The sequence below is a fragment of the Nomascus leucogenys genome, chromosome 20 (genome assembly GCF_006542625.1).
Source record: "Nomascus leucogenys isolate Asia chromosome 20, Asia_NLE_v1, whole genome shotgun sequence".
Classification (NCBI taxonomy): Eukaryota; Metazoa; Chordata; class Mammalia; order Primates; family Hylobatidae; genus Nomascus; species Nomascus leucogenys.
In genome coordinates this window covers 33,766,924-33,785,245 of record NC_044400.1, presented here as the reverse complement: position 1 = coordinate 33,785,245, position 18,322 = coordinate 33,766,924, and the positions used below count along the sequence as shown (strand labels likewise).

The 18,322-nt window shown below is 43.3% G+C and overlaps 1 protein-coding gene across 2 annotated transcripts in view; it reads left to right on the top strand.

Annotated features, from left to right (window-relative positions):
* The first annotated feature begins 303 nt into the window (after positions 1 to 303).
* WDR33 (WD repeat domain 33) overlaps positions 304 to 18,322 on the top strand; it is a 107,807-nt gene continuing 89,788 nt past the window's right edge. For both annotated transcript variants that reach the window (XM_003278142.4, XM_030800915.1), the window contains exon 1: positions 304 to 477. The gene's annotated coding sequence lies outside the window, so the exon portion shown is untranslated. The remainder of the gene's footprint in view (positions 478 to 18,322) is intronic.

The window sequence follows — 18,322 nt, the reverse complement described above, 5'->3', positions numbered from 1 at the left end:
TCAGTGGACTCGGTCCAACGAACCGCTATCTCTGCCGTACCGGCCCCGTACAAATATACTCATTCACATACTGGAAAACGGGGTGTTTTTCAGAGCATCCAAGTTAGCTCACACTGTAAAAAAAGTCAGCACTGCGAAACGCAGTCGCTTCCTTCATCCAGGAGGCAGCGCGTCCTACTCGCTCCGCAACAAAGGAAGCGCTCCGCAGCGTCTCGCGGCCCGGCCCCTCACCTACGCACATGCGCAGATCGAGCCTCACGGAGGCCCGCGGTCCAGGCGCGCGTGACGTAGCGCCGTCCGCCGGTGCGTGATGACCCCAGAGCGTGCGTTCGGTGGCTCATAGGGGAAGATGGCGGCTGCTCCTTTGGAGCAGCGGGATTGAGAGAATCGGAGTAGGGAGACCAAACAGGAGAGACATTCCTGGCTCTGAAGACGAACGCTTTGCTGGCCGTTAGGAGCTCTGCTCAAAGCCAGACGGTGAGTGCGGCGGCGACACGGGACTGCTCGCCTGCAGCAGGCAGCGGCACTCTCCGCCATTTTCGGGCTCGGCCGTTGCGTGCTTTGAGGGCCTGGATGGGCGCCTGGGCACAGGTTGGAGGAACTGGGAGGATCGACCTCGGGGCGGCTCGTCGAGGCAGGTTCGAGCCTTATGGGAGGGGGCTGGAGGCTGGAGGCCAACCGGGAAAAGAGGCCATGGTAGAACTAAGGCCCTGACTGGGAGCGGTGGCGACGGGAAGACGTAAGTCAGGCCACAGTTAAGACGTGAAGTTTGGAGGGAAATGCATTTTAACTGAGGTTTGGGGCGGGAGTGGAAGGAGGTGGGCCGAGTTGAAGTGGTTGGTTGAAAGGGTCATGGGAAGTTAAGGTGAAATCTGCCAAACAGCTGAAGACTTAGCCGTGATGTTATCGTGGCTTGAAATCGGTGCTTATAATAAGGATGAGGCTACAGCTTGACAGGCAAAGCCCTGCTTTTTTGGAATAGTTGTATTAATATTTGGTTTGTGCTAGATCCCTGTTTCTAATTTTAAGTTGTCTTCTTGCAACTAAGTAGTGAGGATCTCAGCATGCCTTCTTAAAAGAAATGACAATGAATGTTTGTACTTGGTTGTAATAACCCTTGGGATTAGTGGCCCCTTCCGGAGTGAGGAGGCGGCGGTGGCGGCAGGTCGGTAGGGAATTCCGTAATTGGATCTATTTAAATCAAATCAGAAAAATACGGGCTACTCGTAGAAAGCCTGTCGAGAATGTTTTGAAGTAGTTTCTACACACATGATCTTAAGTTGACTGTTCAGGAATTTTGGAAGACATTAGAATATGAACAAAAAGCCTGCACTGAAAGGAACAACTCTGGGGAGCATAGAGTTTACTTTTTAAGTACACTCTGGAGAGCTAATGCATGCTATATATACATATATATGTGTATATATATGTGTGTACATATATAGCCTGTGAACGTGGTGCAGTGGTAAACCTACTTAATTCAAACCTTTTAGTGACAGTCATGCTAGTTGTACCTCTTGTGGCATTTTTCTTTTCTTCGCCGTAATTGCATTTGACCCATTTTTTATTACTGTAAGATACTTTTGCACTTTTTGTCTCCTTGACCAGAAGAAGATAAAATATTGTATAGATTTGAGTTTTTGCTGAGACTTGAAGTTCCATATTTAGACTATCTTCTTGAAGCTTGCGGAGAAATTTTAACTTGTCTTTCCTGTACTCCTGGGAAGAATTTTAGTAGAAAGTTGGCTTATGGCCGAGCGCGGTGGCTCACGCCTGTAATCCCAGCACTTTGGGAGGCCAAGGTGGGCAGATCACCCGAGGTCAGGAGTTCGAGACCAGCCTGACCAACATGGCGGAAGGGAACCCCGTCTCTACTAAAAATACAAAAATAAGCTGGGCGTGGTGGTGGGCGCCTGTAATCCCAGCTACTCGGGAGGCTGAGGCAAGAGAATCGCTTGAACCCCGGAGGCAGAAGTTGCAGTGAGCCAAGATGGCGCCATTGCACTCCAGCCTGGGCGACAGAGCGAGACTCCGTCTCAAAAAAAAAAAAAAAAAAGGAATTTGGCTTATATATATTACAATGCTTTAGACAAAAATAAATCTTTATCTGTGAAGCTGATGGCTTAACTTGGATAATTTTCTTTGGTTGGTGAAAAATACTAAACAGATTTTGCCATTACGGTTTTATATTGATGTAAGGCTTTAATTATATTTTTACTAAGCACTTAAGGTATTTATTCAGAGCTCTCTTTGCTAAGTTATAAGTTCATATACTTTTCCCATTACTTTGCGGGGGAATATTATTTGATTATGGCTGAAGTTTGAACTGCTTCATATTTCAGAATAGGATAGTAAGGTTACAGTAAAGCTTTATGATTACGACGTGAAAAATTTTCACTTAGAAATGTGTTTTTGTAATTCTTTTTTTTTTTTTTTTTGAGACAAGAGATTCACTCTGTGGCCCAGGTTGGAGTGCAGTGGCGCGATCTTTGGCTCACTGCAAGCTCCGCCTCCCGGGTTCACGCCGTTCTCCTGCCTCAGCCTCCCGACTAGCTGGGACTATAGGCGCCCGCCACCGCGTCTGGCTAATTTTTTGTATTTTTAGTAGAGACGGGGTTTCACCGTGTTAGCTAGGATGGTCTCCATCTCCTGACCTCGTGATCCGCCCACCTTGGCCTCCCAAAGTGCTGGGATTACAGGCGTGAGCCACCACCCCCGGCCGTGTTTCTGTAATTCTTTTGAGCTTGTTTAGCAAAAAGTTTGGAATTTTACAAGTGTTTTTAGGTAAAGTATTTAGTTGGAGCCTGTAAATTATCAAATTATGTTTAATTGTCATAAACTGGTAAGTTGTTAAGCATGGATTTCAGATTTCTACAGGTTTCTACAAAACATTATTCCAAAAATTTTATTTCTGTTGAAACTTGTTGGTAAGAGATGTTAACTGTTTTGTTGGGATGATGAAAGTTTCTCCGTTGCTACAATGTGTGACAAGCTAGCTGCCTGCCCCTAGGTTTTTTTGTTTGTTTTGCTTTTGAGGAAGGTCTAGCTCCATCACTCTTGCTGGAGAGCTATGACGCGATCTCGGCTCACTGACATCCCGACTTCCGGAGCTCAAGCAATTCTCCCGCCTCAGTCTCCTAGCGGCTGGGACTACCAGGCACGGACAACATGCCCGGCTAATATGGTATTTTTTTGTGGGGACTGGTCTCGAGCCCGAACTTTTGGGCTCAAGTGATCTGCCCACCTCTGCCTACCAAAAAGTATTGGGACTACAGGAGTGAGCCATCACGCCCGACCAACTGACCACAATTTTAATACTTAAAAATATTTTGTCTCTAGCAGTGATTTAGATTCAAAGCTTTTCTGTGTGAAAATGATCTTCTTTTTTTTTTTTTGAGACTGAGTCTCTCCTTCGTCCAGACTGGATACCGTGGTGCGATCTTGGCTCACAGCAACCTGCTTCAGGGGATTCGCCTGTCTCAGCCTCCCTAGTAGCTGGGACTACCGGCATGCGCAACCATGCCCGGATAATTTTTTTTGTTTTTGTTTTTTGAGACGGAGTCTTGCTCTGTCGCTAGGCTGGAGTGCAGTGGCGCGATCTCAGCTCACTGCAACCTCTGTCTCCCGGGTTCCAGCGATTCTCCTGCCCTAGCCTCCCGAATAGCTGGGACTACAGGCGCGGACCACCATGCCCAGCTGATTTTTTGTATTTTTAGTAGAGACGGGGTTTCACCATGTTGGCCCGGATGGTCTCGATCTCCTGACCTCGTGATCCGCCCTCCTCAGCCTCCCAAAGTGCTGGGATTACAGGCGTGAGCCACTGCACCTGGCCAATTTTTGTATTTTTTAGTAGAGACAGGGTTTCACCATGTTGGCTAGCTGGTCTCAAACTCCTGACCCCAAGTGATCCACCTGCCTGGGCCTCCCAAAGTGCTGGGATTACAGGCGTGAGCCACCACGCTCTGCTGAAAATGATTTTTCTTTGGTAACATTTATCTCCCCATTTCAAACCATTTACATTAGTCCTAGAGATTGAAGCTCTTCAGTGTATTGGAAAATCTGAGCGGTGCTACTCTCATCCTGTCTGGCCCTTAAACATTTTACTAATTTTCTGGTAGTGACTGACTTTCTAAAGTTGTGTTGTACCTTGTACTCATGATTTGCGTGCTTATAAATTCCCAGAGCTAGGTAGTATTGGAAAGGGCATGTATGGGTTTCAGCAGCAAACAGACCTAGGTTTGAATGCCAGGCTCACCATTAACTACCTTTTTTAAATTGGGTCAGTTAATTAAACTCTCTAAGCTTCAGTTTATTTGTATATAAGAATGTTAACTATAAAACCTAAAGGTAAAAAAGTGCCTCATATATAGTAGGCATTCCTTAAATGTTAACATTTTTTTTTTCTGTGATGAATTTAATTGGTGGGATCATTTTCAGTTTTAAACATTAACTCAAATATCTTTGTTGAAATTTACTGACAATCTCATTCCTCTGATAAATTAATTACTCCTTTCTCTGCTATTAAAGCATTTTGTATATATCTTTAATGTATTTTGACTATACCTTCTCCACTACTTTGTGAGTACTTTGGTTTTTAGTTTGTTTGTTTATTTTCTGAGACAGGGTCTCACTTTGTCACTCAGGCTGGAATACAGTGGCATGATCACAGCTCACTGTAGCCTCTAATTCCTAGACTCAAGCCATCCTCCCGCTTCAGCCTTTCAAAGTCTTGGGAGTCATGAGCCACTGCTGCCAGCTCTTTGTGAGCACGTTGAAGACGTGCTGTAGTACCTTATATTTTTGTATTCCTAAAACCTAGGCATTATACAAATTGAAGAATGAATTTTCTACAAAAATTCCCCTCATGACTCTACTGGGATCCGTATTTCAACACAGACTTGGTTTATTTCTGATCTTTGGCTGTTGCTTATTAACTCTTTAAAGGCCTGGATTGTATTCTCCTTCCTTTCACACTATTCCTATTCTGTTCAGTCCTCAAAATCCAGCTAAATCCAATTAATGAGGTCTTCAGTGACTCTCATTTATTCATAACTTGTTTAGTTAGTCTAGTGTCTGTATGACTGCCTTCTGTTACTTTGTATCCCATTAGTACCTGCCTCTATGCCTTATCATTTTGAGCAGATCCTTGAGTGGGATGATACATGCAAAACTGTGCTTTAGGCAGTTTGTTGTTATAGGCACCTGCTCTCTACTCTGTATTGCTCAACTTAGTAGGTGGAGGAGCAATTTTCCTTTTTTGGTATATGGAATATTCTGGTAACTTTTTTGCAACTTTAAGAAATTTCAAGCCAGGCGCAGTGGCTCACGTCTGTAATCCCAACACTTTGGGAGGCCGAGGCAGGTGGATCACCTGAGGTCAGGAGTTCAAGACCAGCCTGGCCAACATGGTGAAACCCCATCCCTACTAAATACAAAAAAATTAGCCGGGCGTGGGGGCACATGCCTGTAATCCCAGCTACTTGGAAGGCTGAGAGGCAAGAGAATCGCTTCAACCTTGGAGGTGGAGGTTGCAGTGAGCTGAGATTGCGCATTGCACTTCAGCCTGGGCAACAAGAGTGAAAACAACTAAAGAGAGGCTGGGTGCAGTGGTTCACGCCTATAATCCCAGCACTTGGGAGGCTGAGGCGGGCAGATCACCTGAGGTCAGGAGTTTGAGACCATCCTGGCCAACATTGTGTAACCTCGTCTCTACTAAAAATACAAAAATTAGCCGGGTGTGGTTGCGCATGCCTGTAGTCCCAGCTACTCGGGAGACTGAGGTATGAGAATCGCTTGAACCCAGGAGGTGGAGGTTGTAGTGAGCTGAAACTGCGCCACTGCACTGCAGCCTGGGCAACAGAGCGAGACTGTCTCAAAAAAAAAAAAAAAAAAAAAAAAGAAAAACAACTAAAGAGATGATGAGCCACTGTAAGCATTTTAATTTATTTTATTAATATTTTTTATTTAAAATTTTAAAATTTTGTTTATTTTGAGACAGGGTCTTACTCTGTCATCAGGTTGGAGTGCAGTGGCACAATCACAGCTCACTGTAGCCTCAACCTCCCAGCTCAAGCAATCTGCCCACCTTGGCCTCCCAAAGTGCTAGGGTTACAGGGATGAGCCACCATACCTGCCTTTTTAAAAAAAAAAAAAAAAAAGTTTATTCTTAAATGTGCAATAGACTCCAGCTTCAAGACGACACTTCATTCCAGCTATAGGTGGCAAAAGATATCATGGCAGGGAATACAGATGTTTAAATATGAATGAAATCAAGGGTCACCATCACTTCAGGCACAGGGCACAGCTTACTTTCAGCCAGATTTTTAAATTCCAGCTGTGGCCAGAGCCCCTTCCTGGAGGCTTTCGCTTTTAGCTCCTTGTGTTTCTTTTGTTCCTTTTCTTGTTTCTGCTTGAAAGCCTTATTCATCTTCTTGGCCTGCTTTTTGGGCAGTTTCAAGGGGTTCTTCTTGCCACCTTTGAGGCCGGACCTGGCACCTGCTGTCCCTTCCTGACTCTGTCACCACAAACAGCTAGCCTCATCTTTTTAAAGAATGTTCCATATTTTGGAATTTCTTGTTGTATGCTTAAAATGTCATGTATTTTGTTTCTCAATTCCCATTGTTTCTCTATTCCTTTTATTTCCTGTAAACTGGAAGTTATATCTAGAGAGGTTTGACTAAATTTGGGTCAAATATTTTTGGCAAAAATACTTCATAGAGGCCAGGTGCAGTGGCTCACGCCTGTAATCCCGGCACTTTGAGAGGCTGAGGCAGATGGATTGCTAGAGCCCAGGAGTTCAAGACCAGCCCAGACAATTTGGCAAAACCGTCTCTACTTTAAAAAAAAGAAAAAAATAACGCCGGGTTTGGTGACCTGCGCCTGTAGTCCCAGCTACTTGGGAGGTTGAGACAGGAGGATGGCTTGAGCCAGAGAGGTGGAGGTTGCAGTGAGCCAACATCCTGCTGCTGTACTCCAGCCTAGACGACAAGAGAACCCTGTCTCAAAAAAAAAAGAAAAAAAAAACTTCACAGGTGATGATATGTGATTTCTATTATGAGGATATACGTCTAGCTATGAGCCCTCAATAAGCTGGTAGGGACTGCCAGATGTTAGCTTGCGTTATTTACAATGCCAAATTTACTTGGTTAATGTGTCCATTGGATTTCTTCATCAAAGAGGTATATTTTTCCCTTTGCAGTTATACTTGATCTATGGGGCGATAACTTTAGCATCATGTGGGTACCTCACTTCTCAAAATATTTTTCACTTAATGATTGATGATTATTAGCTGAGTCATTTATTGGGGGTTTTCTAATTTTGTTATTTGTTTACATTCATTAACTTTTCTGTAATAAAGAGCTTTTGCTTTCCCCTTTCGTGTTTAAATGTTTAAATTTTGAAATAAATATGAACTAACAGAAGAGTTGGAAAAATAGTTCAAAGAACTCCTATGTACTTTTTATTCTGATTCACCCATTTTTAATATTTTGTCACATTTGCTTTATTCCTCCCTCCCTGCCTCCCAGCCCCTCATGTATTATTTTCTGAGCCATTTAGTGTTATTCACAGATACGCACTTCCCCGCCCAAGAACAAGTTTGTTAAGTACCCGCAGTATTAACTAATTCTGGACATTGAACATTTATATAGTATCAAAAATTCATACTCCAGTTTCTCTAGTTGTCTCAGTAACATCTCACAGAATTTTTCTTTCTCTAATCCAGTATCCAATCTAGATATTTCTTTTCTTTTTTTTTGAGACAGAGTCTCGCTCTGTCGTCCAGGCTAGGGTGCAGTGGCGCGATCTCGGCTCACTGCAAGCTCCACCTCCGGGGTTCACGCCATTCTCCTGCCTCAGCCTCCCGAGTAGCTGGGACTACAGGCGCCCGCCAACATGCCTGGCTAATTTTTTGTATTTTTAGTAGAGACGGGGTTTCACCGTGTTAGCCAGGATGGTCTCGATCTCCTGACCTTGTGATCCGCCCTCCTCGGCCTCCCAAAGTGCTGGGATTACAGGCGTGAGCCACCACACCCAGCCCCGATCTAGATATTTCATATCTCTTTAGTCTTTAAGCAGGAGCAGGTTTTTGGCCCTTTTTGCTTTTGGTCTTTTTTTTTTTTTTTTTGAGACAGGGTCTCACTTGGTTGCCCAGGCTGGAGTGCAGTGGCAAGATCATAGCTGCCTGCAGCCTGGAACTCCTGGGCTCAAGTGATTCTCCTTCCTCAGTCTCCCAAGCACCTGGGGCTAACCCCAGTTAATTTGAGGGCTCCTTTGCTTTTTTGGCAAAACAATAACCCAAGTCCTTCTTGTCTTTTCCTTTCCTTTTGTATCTTCCCATTTCTCCAAGGAGCCCCACTTCTTTTGGTAGAAAATATTATTTATAAACCAGGATTTGGATGCTTGGTGGTATATGCATTTGCTTGTAGGCCCTTTTCAGTGGACAGAGCTAGAAAACATGATTTTAAAAATCATCAGCTTACACTGGTATTTTATTTTATCTTATTTATTTTTTGAGACAGTCTCCCTCTGTCACCCAGGCTGGAGTGCAGTTGTGCAGTCTCGGCTCACTGCAACCTCTGCCTCCTGGGTTGAAGCGATTCTTGTGCCTCAGCCTCCCGAGCAGCTAGGATTACAGGCGTCTGACTAACTTTCATATTTTTAGTAGAGATGGGGTTTTACCATGTTGGCCAGACTGGTCTCGAACTCCTGGCCTTAAGTGATCCACTCACTTTGGCCTCTCAAAGTGTTGGGATTACAGACGTGAGCCACTGTGCCTGGCCTACATTGGTATTTTAAATTCCTAATCGAAGTTAACATTAGTGGCATTTCCTACACAGAAAACAGATTCAGATTTATAATGCCAATATTTTACTAACAATAACCCTACCAAGTGCAGTTTTTTTTCCAGTCCTCTTTTTTCTTAGCGTATACTGCATTAAAGATGAACTTTGTTCAAAAGTTACTTGAAATAACATTTTTCTGCTTGTTTGTTGAATTTGATTATCAAATTTAACAGTTTTTGTTTGTATTCATTATTAGGGTTTGCTTTTTCTCCCTCTTAATTTAGTTGTTTTGTTTGTTTGTTTTTGAGACAAGATCTCAATCTGTTACCTAGGCTGGAGTGGAGTGGTGCAGTTTTGGCTCCCTGTAGCCTCAACCTCCCGGGTTTAGGTGATCCTCCCACCTCAGCCTCCCAAGTAGCTGGAACTACAAGTGCGCATCACCATGCCTGGCTAATTTTTTGTATTTTTTGATATAGTCTGGGTTTTGCCATGTTGCCCAGTCTAGGCTCGAACTCCTGGGGTCATCGGATCCTCCCTCCTCAGGCTCCCAAAATACTAGGATTACAAGGCATGAGCCACTGCACCCAGCCATAATTTAGTTTTTTTAATACGTTATTTACATGGTTTAAAATTTACTGAAAAAAATTTCTTAAGTACCTGTGACCCAGAAGGAATAAAATTAAATACTATGTTGAAAAAGTACTGGCTGGGCATGGTGGCTCATGTCTGTAATCCCAGCACTTTGGGAAGCCGAAGGGGGGGCGGGGGGGCAGATCACCTGGGGTCAGGAGTTTGAGACCAGCCTGGCCAACATGGTGAAAACCCATCTCTACTAAAAATACAAAAACTAGCCAGGCATGGTGGCACATGCCTGTAATCTCAGCTACTTTGAAGGATGAGGCAGGAGAATTGCTTGCACCCGGGAGACGGAGGCTGAAGAAAAAATAGTTAAGTCTTGCTTCTGTCTCTGAGCTCTGGAGTTTATTCCAGTTTTTACTGTGTGTATTCTTATTTTCACATTCTTAGAAGAAAGTTGGCATGCTGTATATGCTTGTGACACTTGATTTTTTTTTTCTATAAATTGTGATAAATGCATAGCAAAATTTTAGTCTTAATTTTTTTTTTTTTTTTTTTTTTTTTGAGTTGGAGTCTTGCTCTCTCCCCCAGGCTGGAGTGCAGTGGCGTGATCTCAGCTCACTCCTGGGTTCAAGTGATTCTCTTGCCTCAGCCTCCTGAGTAGCTGGGACTACAGGTGCATGCCACCACACCTGGCTAATTTTTGTATTTTTAGTAGAGATGGGGTTTCACCATGTTGGTCAGGGTGGTCTGGAATTCCTGACCTCAAGTGATCTGCCTGCCTCAGCCTCCCAAAGTGCTGGGATTACAGGCAGGAGCCACTGTGCCTGGCCTTAACCATTTTTTTGAGATGGAGTTTCACTGTGTCGCCCAGGAAGGAGTGCGGTGGCACGATCTCGGCTCACTGCAGCGTCCGCCTCCTGGGTTCAAGCAGTTATCCTGCCTCAGCCTCCCGAGTAGCTGGCACTACAGGTGTGCATCACCACGCCCGGTTAATTTTTTGTATTTTTAGTAGAGATGGGATTTCACCGTCTTGGCTAGGCTGGTCTTGAACTCCTGACCTCAAGTGATCCACATGCCTCTGCCCCACAAAGTGCTGAGATAGGCATGAACCATTGCACCTGGCTCATAATGTAATTCTGTTTTTAACATTTTTGAAGAACCTCTATACTGTTTTTCATAGTGATTGTACTATTTTTGTTGTTGTTGTTGTTTTGTTTGTTTGTTTTTTAGAGACAGGGTCTCACTGTGTTGCTCAGGCTGGTCTTCGCCTCAAAGTGATCCTCCCACCATGGCCTCCCAAAGTGCTAGGATTACAGGTGTGAGCCACTGTGCCCAGCCTCATTGTACCATTTTACAGTCAGTACACAATGGTTCCAATTTCTTCATATTCTCACCAACAGTTATTATTTTCTGTGTGTGTGTGTGTTTTTCCTCTGAGAAAAGGTCTCCTGTTACCCCTGCTGGAGTACAGTGGTATAATCATAGCTCACTGTGCCTCAACCTCACGGGCTCAAGCAAACCTCCTGCCTTAGCCTCCCGAGCAGCTGGGACAACAGGTGTGTGTCACCATGCCTGGCTAATTTTGTTTTTCTTCTCTCTTTTTTTTTTTCCTAGAGACAGGGTCTCACTATGTTGTCTGTCCTGGCTGGTCTCAAACTCCTGGGCTCAATCTTCCCACTTTGGCCTCCTGAAGTGCTGAGATTACAATAGGCATGAGCCACCATGCCCATCCTAAAGTTTTACAACCCAATAATAGTAATATTCCATCACTACAGCTATCATTGAGTTTCAGAAGTTAGACTATTAAAAGTTTCAGTAAAGAGCTTTAACCAGTTTATTGTGGAAATACTGTGTACACAATTATTTTTTGTAAAAGGAAGGAGATTTCTGTCTTAGATAGCTTTAACAAAGTTTCAGTTTCATATACAGGAATAGATTTAAATTAAAACTCAGGGCCAAGTACAGTTTACAGAAATAGGCTTTGTAAGGTCTGTGGTTTTATTATTATTTTTTTCCCTCTGCAGTTCCTTCATAACATCTGAATTTTTTTGCTTGTTGGTTTTTTTTTTTTTTTTTTTTGAGACGGAGTCTCACTCTGTTGCCCAGGCTGGAGTGCAGTGGTGCTATCTCTGCTCACTGCAAGCTCCGCCTCCCGGGTTCATACCATTCTCCTGCCTCAGCTTCCTGAGTATATTTGGGACTACAGGTGCCCTCCACCACGCCCAGCTAATTTTTTTGAATTTTTTTTAGTAGAGACGGGGTTTCACCATGTTAGCCAGGATGGTCTCCATCTCCTGACCTCGTGATCGGCCTGCCTCAGCCTCCCAAAGTGCTGGGATTACAGGCGTGAGCCACCGCGCCCAGGCTTGCTTCTTGTTTTTAAGGAAAAAGATTATTGTTAAGTGTTGACTGTGATTTCGGATCAGAAGCTGTAATTTTTATGATTCCCATCTCAGTTGATGGGCATTAGGATTGTTTTCACTTTTTGATTAGGAATAACGCTTCTGTAAACATTCGTGTACAAATATTTGTGTGGACATAATGCTTTCAGTTCTCTTGGGAATTTACCTAGGAGTAGAATTGCTGGGTCACATGGTATTTCGACATTTAACATTTGAGGAAATTCTTGACTATTTTCCCACCTAACTTTCAGTTTATTTTATGCCTAACAACCACTATTCTTTTGTAATCCAGATAGACTTGTCATGAGGGTTACTGTTTCTCCACATTCTCACTAACACTTCTTATTTTCCCTCTTTTTGACCATCGCCATCCCAGTGGATGTGAAGTGTTATCTCATTGTGGTATTCATTTATTTACATATTTTAGAGATGGGGTCTCACTGTGTTGCCCAGGCAGGAGTGCAGGTGTGATCACAGTGCACTGCAGCCTCGAACTCTTGGGCTCAAGCAATCCTCCTGCCTGACCTCCAGCAGGAGGTGGTTCGAGTAGCTGGAACCACTGTTCCTGGTGCTCATTGTGGTTTTGTTTTGCATTTTTTTATCGATGCTGGAATCTTTTCCTGTGCTTATTGTCATTTGTATATCTTCCTTTTTTTTTTTTTTTTTTTTTTTTTGAGATAGAGTCTCACTCTGTTGCCCAGGCTGGAGTGCAGTGGTGCGATCTCACTGCAACCTCTGCCTCCCGGGTTCAAGCGATTCTCCTGCCTCAGCCTCCTGAGTAGCTGGGGTTACAGGTGCCTGCCACCATGCCCGGCTGATTTTTGTATTTTTAGTAGATACGGGGTTTCGCCATGTTGGCCAGGCTGGTCTTAAACTCCTGACACCAAGTGATCCACCTGCCTTGGCCTCCCAAAGTGCTGGGATTACAGGCGTGAGCCACCGTATCCAGCTTGTATATCTTCTTTGGAGAAATAACTATTCACATTCTTTGCCCATTTAAGAAATTGGGTTATTTCTTGTTATTATTGAGTTTTAAGAGTTCTTTGTATATTCTGGATGCAAGTCTCATCAGATACATGATTTGCAGAAATTTCCCCCCTTTTTATGGATTTGTTTTCCTTTTTTTAACTTTTTTTCCCAAGTCGTGTAGGAAGACAATGTTTTGATTTTTTTGTGGTGTCATTGAAGCAAAGAAGTTTCCAATTTTGATTATGTCCAATTTACCTACTTTTTCTTTTGTTTATTGTGCATTGGTGTCACATCTAAGGCAGCTTCGCCTAACCCAAGGTCCTGAATGTATTCTCTGTATTTAATGCAGTTGGCAATTGGTTAAGCAATTTATTTTTCTCATTGGAGAATGTAGATTCTCCTCCATTGGTATGAATGTGAATATGAGTTTGACTTTTTTATTAGAAAGCAGCTATAGTGAGTTTGACCTTGTGGTTAGAAAGCTATAAGCTTTTGGCTGGTCCGATGGTAGTGGGTTATCAGAACTTATTAACATTAGTGTCACTAAAGTTGATATACAACCCCCAACTGCTAAATTTGACTGGCTTAAAAAAAAAAAGAAAGCTGTAAGCTTTAGTTTTGGCTCTAATAAAAGCAGTTTTCAATAACCGTTAAATTTTACTTAGTAAAGGGAGGTTCAAGTACAAATTAACGAAGGACAGGTTTCACTGGTGAATTTTTTTTTCACGACTTTTTTAGATATTTGTTGAACTTTCAGTTCATCGTATCTCTAATAACACTGGTTTTTCTGAAATCCAAACTGACTTGTTTGGAGGGAAATATCAAACTGTTAAGATGGTATGTGTCATAAGGTAATTAAAAGGCATCATAAATTCCAAATATACTGAGGAACTAGTTAACTGGTTAGGCTTTTAGGTCTGTGTAGATGGTAGAACTAGAACCTGAGAACCACAGTTCTGAAATCAAGAGGCTCATAAAAGCTTAAGCTTATCATTTTATCTTGCTATTGACAGATTTGAAATATTCAGGGCCAGCCAGCTTTTTAGGATTGTTCCTTTGGGAATGATTGTGTTTTCCTATTTTGTTAAATGCTTTTAAATTCTTTTTTTTTTTTTTTTTTTTTTTTTTTTGTGACGGTGTTTCGCCCTGTTGCCTAGGCTGGAGTGCAGTGGCACGATCTTGGCTCACTGCAACCTCTGTTTCCCTGGTTCAAGTGATCCTCCTGCCTCAGCCCCCCAGTAGCTGGGATTACAGGCACGTGCCACCATGCCCGGCTAAATTTTGTATTTTTAGTAGAGATGGAGTTTCACCATGTTGGCCAGGCTGGTCTCGAACTCCTGATCTCAGGTGATCCACCCGCCTCTGCCTCCCAAAGTGCTGGGATTACAGGCATGAGCCACTGCGCCCGGCTTAAATTCATTTGTTAAGCCAGGTTTAAGAAAGGAATTTTGGAAATTTCTTACCTGCTTTCTATGTAATCTTTTGAGATGGTGTCTCACTCTGTCACCCAGGTTGAAGTGCAGTGGTGTCATCTTGGCTTACTGGAATCTCGACTTCCTGGGCTCAAGCAATCCTCCTGCTTCAGTCCCCTGAGTAGCTGGGACGCACAGTTGTGTACCACCATGCCTGGCTAAGTTTTTGTGTTTTTTGGTAGAGACAGGGTTTTGCCATGTTGCCCAGATTGGTCTCGAACTTCTGAGCTCGGGTGATCCACCTGCCTCAGCCTCCCGAAGTGTTGGGATTACAGGCTTGAGCCACTGTGCCTGGCCTGTTGGCCTGTAATCTTAAAATTATGAAATTATTTTGCCTCTAGAGATCATCAAATCTAGACCCTTTCATTTGAAGATAAGCAAACAACACTGGAGAGATTAAATTTGTTCATAGTTACATAGTGGCAGAATTCAGGTCACCTGAATGCCAGTTTAGTGTTCCCACTTTTACAAAAAAAGCCACTAAAACATTTCATAATATAGCTTGGAAGGGTTTTTTGGCTTAATGTCTTTTTTTGTGTGTGAAGTAGTCCTGTTCTGTTGCCCAGGGTGGAGTGCAGTGGTGTGATCTTGGCTGACTGCAACCTCCGCCTCCCAGGTTCAAGTGATTCTCCTGCCTCAGCCTCCTGAGTAGCTGGAATTACAGGTGTGCGCCACCACACCCAGCTAATTTTTGTATTTTTAGTAGAGACAGGGTTTCACCATGTTGGCCAGGCAAGTATCGAACTTCTGACCTCATGATCTGCCTACCTCAGCCTCCCAAAGTGCTGGGATTACAGACACGAGCCACCGCGCCGGGCTTGGTTTAATGTCTTTGAGAGAGAGCTAACATTTATCAGTTATATTGTGTAGCTAAAAGGGCTAAAATAGGAAAATCATCCATCAGGAATCAACTGGTTACATTAATTATTTTGTGATTTGCAAGAGTTGTCATATCTAACTTTGTTCAAAATTGATTTACCAACTAGGGCCTTATTCTGCTTTAATTCTAGTAACAGTTTTTAGCCTTTAAATCTGCCAGATAATCATGGGAATTGACAGAACTTTTCTTGGCAGATTTTAAATGTGTGTTCATATACATGTGTATATAATGTAATTGTATATACCAAGTGGGTAGCTCAGTGCCTCCCTCATATGTATCAGGCACTCAAATTGCAGTCAATATTATTAGGGGCTGGAATACAGTGGTGTGATCACGGCTCACTGCACATCAGCCTTCTTGCACTTGGGAATACTAGCCAGCACTTTAGCACTACCTGGGGGACCAGTTGAAATAGTGAAATCGCCAACAAAAAGTACAAATGTGAAAAATGCAACACTAGGTAGAGGGGAAAAAGACATTTGTTTACAGTATGAGAGCTGATGTAAGAAGGTAGAGTGTTGCCTTTTTTGACCTGAGGTGGTAACTTATGCTCTGAGCAGATGAAAATTTTCCCTGCCATGGTGATCATTCATGGACATTTCATGTGCTTTGTGTGGTGGAATGACTGGCGGTGCACTGTGAGTATTGATTTTGGGGCTACAGGTCAATTTTAGCAAGTAGGTAAATTCGCAAATGCAGAATCTGGGACTAATGAGGATTGATTATAGTTTGATCTTAGGGAAACAAACAGTTTTTCTGGTTAAATTATTTTTTGTTGTTAACTCCAAGGATATAAGTATGCTTTTTAATTCAAAATTCAAACAACCAAAATGTGTACTGAAACTTTTTCCCTGAACCTAGTCGTTTAGGAGACAAAAATACAAAGACATTAATGTAGATTGTTTTCCCTGAAGGCAGTATACAAAGGACATGAAGATAGTGTACATAAAAGGTGGGAATAAAACTGGTTAATAAAATGGAATAAAAAAGCATGTAATGAAGAAAACTAAAATTGAAACAGGAAAGAGGAAATGAGAGAGAGTATGTGTATGTATGCTGGGAAAGAGCCCAAGAAGTGATTTTTTTGTAGAGACAGGATCTCATTTTGTTGCTCAGGCTGGGCTTGAACTTGAACTCCTGAGCTCAAGCGATGGGATCTACCTTGGTATCCCAAAGTGCTAGGATTACAGGCGTGAGCCACTGTGCTCGCTGCAATAGAGATTTTCCTTAACCACAATAGTGCTATCTCTCACATACGAGAAAATTAACAGCCAGGTGTGGTGGTTTATACCCATAATCCCAGCACTTTGGGAGGCTGAGTCGGGCACATCCCTTGAGGCCAGGAGATTGAGACCAGCCTGGGCAACATGTTGAAACCCTGTCTCTAAAAAAATATACAAAAATTAGCCAGATGTGGTGGCACATGCTGTATAGTCCCAGCTACTCAGGAGGCTGAGGTGGGAGGATCACTTGAGCCCAGGAGGTCAAGGTTGCAGTGAGCTATGATGGTGCCACTGCACTCCAGTCTAGGTGACAGAGCAAGACTGTCTCAAAAAAAAAAAAAAAAAAAAAAAAAAAAAAAAAAAACATTTAACGTAATCACTTGTTCTATTTACGTAATTTACCTAGGTAAATCTATTCTGTATACCAAGTTTACCTAATTGCCCCAAAATATCTTAGGCAACTTTTTTTTTTTTTAAAATAACCAACATTCCATCAAGGTTGCTTTTATCTTTTAGTCCCATCTAGAATAGCTCTGCCCTCCCTATTTCTCCTTCTTGCATTAACTTCTGGAGGTTTCAAGACAGCTTTTTTTTTTTGGAGACAAAGCCTTGCTGTGTTGCCCAGGCTAGAGTGCCGTGGCTCCATCTCAGCTCACTGCAGCCTGGACCTCCTGTGCACAAGCGATCCTCTCCATCTCAGCCTCCTGAGTAGCTGTGACCACAGGCGCATGCCACCGCGCCTGGCTAACTTTTTTTTTTTTTTTATAGAGAGGAGGTTTTGCCATGTTGCTTATTAGGCTGTTATCTTTTAGAATTTCTTGTATGTTTGTGTATCCTATGGTTTGGTAACTTTTTTCCTCTGTATTTAAACTGGAGTATATAATTCTACAAATCTAACTAATTTGTCCACTGTTATGGACTAAAGAAATGTAATTCTGCCTGCCTGACAGGTGTAGCTGTGTTCTAGAGATTGGGACCCATCAGGGTATTAGGGCCTTCAGCATTAAAAGTTATTGTTTCAGGCAGGGCACGATGGCTTACACCTGTAATCCCAGCACTTTGGGAGGCCGAGGTGGGCAGATCACAAGGTCAGGAGTCCTAGACCATCCTGGCCAACATAGGGAAACCCTGTCTCTACTAAAAATACAAAAATTAGCCGGGCGTGGTGGCACACGCCTATAGTCCCAGCTACTCAGGAGGTTGAGGCAGGAGAATCGCTTGAACCCGAGAGGCAGAGGTTGCAGTGAGCCAAGATCGCACCATTGCACTCCAGCCTGGGCAACAGAGTGAGACTCCCTCTCAAAAAAAAAAAAAAAAAAAGTTATTGCTTCATAACTTACTTCCCTTGTACTGATTCCATGTTCACCATCAACCTACAGATTAGTAGCATGCAGCTTAAGAATAGAAAGTATTTTATTTTTATGTTTTGACACCAGGGTCTTATCATGTTGCTCAGGACTTGAACTACTGGGCTCAAGTGATCCTCCCGCCTCAGCCTCCCGGTAGCTAGGATTACAGGTGCGCACCATAACACCCAGCTTGAAAGTATTTTTCTTTTTTTTTTTTTTTGAGATGGAATCTCGCTCTGTTGCCCAGGCCAGAGTGCAGTGGCATGATCTTGGCTCACTGCGACCTCTGCCTCCTGGGTTCAAGCGACTCTCCTGCCTTAGCCTCCTGAGTAGCTGGAACTACAGGTGCCCGCCACTACACCTGGCAAATTTTTGTATTTTTAGTAGAAACAGGGTTTCACCATATTGGCCAGGTTAGTCTTGAACTCCTGATCTCAAGTGATATGCCCTCCTTGGCCTCCCAAAGTGCTGGGATTACAGGCATGAGCTACTGTGCTTGGCCTCTTTCGTCTTGTCTTTGTCTCTTTTCTTTTCCTATCCTTTCCTTTGACGAAGTCTCGCTCTTGTCCCCCAGGCTGGAGTGCGATGGTGCAATCTTGGCTCACTGCAACCTCTGCCCCCCGAGTTCAAGCGATTCTCCTGCCTCAGCCCCCCGAGTAGCTGGG